A 4,775-nucleotide genomic window follows, 5' to 3' on the forward strand; every position below is an offset into this window, starting at 1 on the left:
ACCTTGAAGCTTTTCATGTTGATCATGCCGGCGTCTGCTCCTGTATCTGGCACAGCATCTACCAGTCCCAATGCTGTCTTGGTCTCAATGAACAAGCTGATTCTTGACGATGGAGGTCCTATCTGAGACGTAGTTAAAGTTTGAGTACTTGAGGCACATTGTAAAGTAGTTACTGAGCTAAGATTTGCTGTCAACCTTCCTTTCTGCAGCAACCTTTGACAAAGCGCCCTTTCCTGTCACATTAGCGATACACAGCATCCTTTGCTTGACATTATCCATTACATGCATGTGCCACACCTACTGCATCATTCACTTCTTGGTGTGTCTGTAGGTTTACATCTGGCAGTTGTTTTTGTCTGTGACCACGGGTCCTCTTACTCCTCTTGTAAGCAGACATGACATAAGCTGTGCCCTGCATCAGTCCTAGGTCCTTTGACGATGACTTCACAAATTCATGGGTGATACATGCTGTCACAAATTCATATAAAGTGGAGTCGGATTTCATTTCAGCTTCTCGTTCCTTATTCCTACAATGATTATGTGGCGAATTTGGTCCCTGCATTTGCAGAAGTCCACAATTTCAGCAGCTTCACCTTGTTCCTGCTTCACTTTCGGAAAGTTAAAACTCCTAACTGCCTCGTCTTTTCTGCTGCTTTACAAAGTCCTACATATGCTGTAGTACATCCTCAATTGGAAACAAAGAGTCCAATGGCACATTCATCCGATGAACTAGCATCCATATCATCTCCACAGAAAGAAACAGTCTCAGTAGTACCACCATTCTCACTTGATCTTGGGTCCTTTTGGGGGGTAGCAGTTGGGGTATCTGTACCCTCGGGTTTGCAATCTTGCTTAACCTTGCTTCCCTTTCCCATGGTATAGCATTATGACACGAAGAAATAGTCGAAAATTCCGTGAAAAATCTACTAAATGCGACGAAAACTTCAATTCGGCGCGCAGCAGCAGCAGCAAGGTGGGAGTGTGTGGGAAGTGTAGGGAGGGGTCTTACAGGTGTTGGGGTGGAGGAAATCCCAATCAGTGGAGCTATCAGCTGAGGTGCAGGTTGTCATCCAGCATAATGCATCTGTGTCCCAGATCAACAATATGGCGGTTCACAACTGTTCTACATGCCAGTGCCGCATGAGCCGTCGGACAGGTTGGGTGTGCTGCACGAGATCCCTCCTATATTTATAACAATTTTCTATCAGTCCCTCACTTGTCAGTCACTACTACTTCACAACACTGGTCACAGGCACTGCACCTCACTGGCTACATTAAGGAACCACGACCGAGTTGTCATTATCCAAAAAAATACTGTTTATATGCAGTCAAAGAATAATTTGTTCGCCACAGTCAATATTTACATCAGTCTTTTCCATTTCACTTCGCGTACTCACTGCACCATGTAGGGATATGAACTATCTCTTGAAATGTCCAGAGGGTTTCACTAAAGTATATCTATGGAAAAGACTAGGTTAGGTGTCAGAATATGAGGAGTGTCAAATTGAGGAGCGTCAGACCTTGTTTATATATACATGAGTGAGTCGGTGGAGAATATGACGAGCAAATCTATGTCTTTAGTTTGGATAAATAATAAGACTAGCTAATTACATTACCCACAACTAAGCCTGTTTTACTATCATTAAATAACATACAAATTCCTTACAATAATATGAGTATTTATACGTGTACACTTATACATATCTGTGCCCTGGGTTTGGAAACCTCGTGGCTATCTGTTTCATACACTTACAGGGGATACATAGATACCACATTGGTGTACCAGTTGGAAATGTGTGTGTGTGTGTGGGGGGGGGGGGGTGCGTGCATATATATATATAAACATATACATTTTTTTTTTTTTTTTTTTTTTTTTTAAGAGCCATTAATTCCACTGCAGGACATGGACCTCTCTCAATTCACTATTAAGAGGTTATATGACAGTGTCACCCTTGCCTGATTGGATGCCCTTCCTAATCAACCGCTGACACTTTTGCCACGGCGGTGACGACACCTGCGTTTGACTTCTTAAGCCGACGTGTCGTTTTCTCGGGCTCGAGCCAGCAGTCAGAGCGCAGGCATTTTTATGACCGCCACGACGGGGAATTGAACTCGGGACCACGAGGGTCGGAGTCCAGTGCTCTAACCACTGGGCCATCATGTATATATATACATATACATGTGTGTATATATATATACTTATACATATGTGTGTGTTTGTGTCTACTACAAGTCCTTTTTGACATCCATTTTCTCCATGACCCTCTATTCTCTGTTGATTCACTTAACATGCCCAGTATTTTCTACGGGACTGGGGCCATCTCCTGCGATGTCTGCTATAAATACAAGGTAAAGATCAGCAGGGTGGTTTCCCGTTGCCTTCGTAGCCTACAGTTATTTATTGCAGTTGATACTCATACCCAGTGTGTGTGTGTGTGTGTGTGTGTGTGTGTGTGTGTGTGTGTGTGTGTGTGTGTGTGTGTGTGTGTGTGTGTGTGTGTGTGTGTGTGTGTGTGTGTGTGTGTGTGTGTGTGTGTGTGTGTGTGTGTGTGTGTGATGAAGATGATACTCCCACTACTGCTAATAATAATAAATATCATTATAACACTGTCAATAATAATGATAATACAATAATGATAATAAAGACAGTGATAATAATGAAAAATAATAATTAGTATTATGATAATAAATATCAATATTGATAATAATAAAAATAATAATAACTAGTATTATGATAATAAATATCAATAATGATAATAGTAATAAATATGAAGATAATAATGATAATAATAATAGTCTTAATGATAATAACAGTAACAATGATTTAAAAAATTAGTAATAAGAGTATCAATAACAAAGATGATGATGATGATGATGATGATGATAATTATCATTAGTAGTAGTATTATTATATCATAACAATAACAATAATGATGATCGCGATAACTATAACGGTAACAATGACAATGATGATGATAATAATAAAAGTAGTAATAATAATAATAATAATAATAATAATAATAATAATAATAATAATAATAATAATCGTCATGTTGATTATGATGATAATCATTATTAGGTTGATGATGATGATGATGATGATGATGATGATGATGATGATGATGATGATGATGATGATGATGATGATGATGATGATGATGATGACAATAATAATATTCATAATAATGAGGAGGATAACAATAATAATAATACATAATCATAAACGCTGCGCTATATAAACGCTCTTCCGTCTAGTCCATAACCCTGCGTATACATTTAGCAGTTATGTGTCCGAATGATCAGGAATCAAATAGTGTGATATTTTTTCCTTAATATTTTCCCTAATAGCATCGAAAACAGTCGATACTTTCAGGCTACACAATTTTACTAATGTTACCTACTTTTGAAACACAAAGTGCAGTCAACAAAGCTAAAGATATGTCATTCAGACTGTTAATGCATGATGCATGGTGTGGATTTTTATTTAATTTGAAATACCTTTAGTATTTTCAAGAAATGTACTTGTGTCTCACGCTTTTCATCATACCGCCTTATCTAACAGAATCAATAGTAACAAACAGATCTATGGATAAATTACATACGAATATAAACATATCAGCTTTAAGGCTGCACAGGAACAAACTCAAGTTCATCTAATCCATACTTTATAATGACAAGGGCGAATTGCAAACGTTCCCTTTACACTGACTGACTTTGCTAACAACAAAAAGAGCAACGCAAGTGACGAGGAATCCAGCGGCGAGAAAAGAGTGGACCCGAGGGAGACGTACCGTTCATGTTCCGTGCGGGACCACGAGAGACAATTCACGTAAGGTTTTTGGCTGGACTCAGGTACGACTGCGGGGCGGCGGCGCCTCGCGCTGCCGCACCACAGCGCCTCGCCCGTGCCAGAGGTACGAACTGTTAACTCCAGAACCCAGTTCATTATTTCATAATATACACTACCAGTACTATAGCCGGTGATTTAAGTCTCCGATTTTGATTCAGATTGTTTCATTGGACGTTGCAGAATCTAGGAATTGCCAGGATATCAGTTAGGGCGATCTCATCGATTGGTACGATTTTACAGCAATTGATCACTTGAGTTCTTTACCAATGGCGCTCGTGGAATTTTCTGCTCAGGGACATTGTCCCGGCAAGATTACATTCTTGTTGCATTTTGCCTGATTTATTTTCAGGTTTGTTTTGAACATATATTTGATATTAAATTCCACTAGTAACTTTCACCCAAGGGCCACCCATTTCCTCGGTCGCTACTTTGCATATAGTCTTTATTAGTCACCGTTAATTGGAAACACACAAACACACCAAAAACAAAAGGGCAACTGCATAATGCCCCATAAGAGCATTAACATAGGGTTTAATTGGTACCTGTTTCATGGCTGACAAGAAATGTGTCCAGATAACCAACAGACAATAAAATTACAGAATAACGATAGAGTCTGATACCACTTGAGACATTTAATGCGAAGGAAAAGTAAACTCCGTGACAGTGAAAACAATCATACTTGTCTGAGCGAAAGTGGATGGGAGAAATGAGCCCTTCCGCTTTCTATATAAAGCTTTATAAGGAATAAATCGAGCTCGGTTGCTTGCTCCTGATTTCATCAAAGAAAGCAGGATAAAACAAAGAACATTCGATTCATGTTTTAACAGGCGTCATGTAGAAAATGAAGTGGTGATTCCTTTTCAACCAACTTTAGTACTATTGATTTCTTTGCTAGATCATTTTAAATTTTATTCAGATTTTATTT

The 4,775-nt window shown here is 38.9% G+C and overlaps 1 protein-coding gene across 1 annotated transcript in view; it reads right to left on the minus strand.

Moving 5' to 3' along the window:
- The window catches only part of LOC125032532, a 28,799-nt gene extending 24,946 nt beyond the window's left edge, over positions 1-3,853 (minus strand). Inside the window, exon 1 of the transcript XR_007115549.1 lies at positions 3,792-3,853. The gene's annotated coding sequence lies outside the window, so the exon portion shown is untranslated. The remainder of the gene's footprint in view (positions 1-3,791) is intronic.
- Between the last annotated feature and the right edge of the window lie 922 nt (positions 3,854-4,775).

This window comes from Penaeus chinensis, chromosome 14 (assembly GCF_019202785.1).
Source record: "Penaeus chinensis breed Huanghai No. 1 chromosome 14, ASM1920278v2, whole genome shotgun sequence".
NCBI classification, from domain to species: Eukaryota; Metazoa; Arthropoda; class Malacostraca; order Decapoda; family Penaeidae; genus Penaeus; species Penaeus chinensis.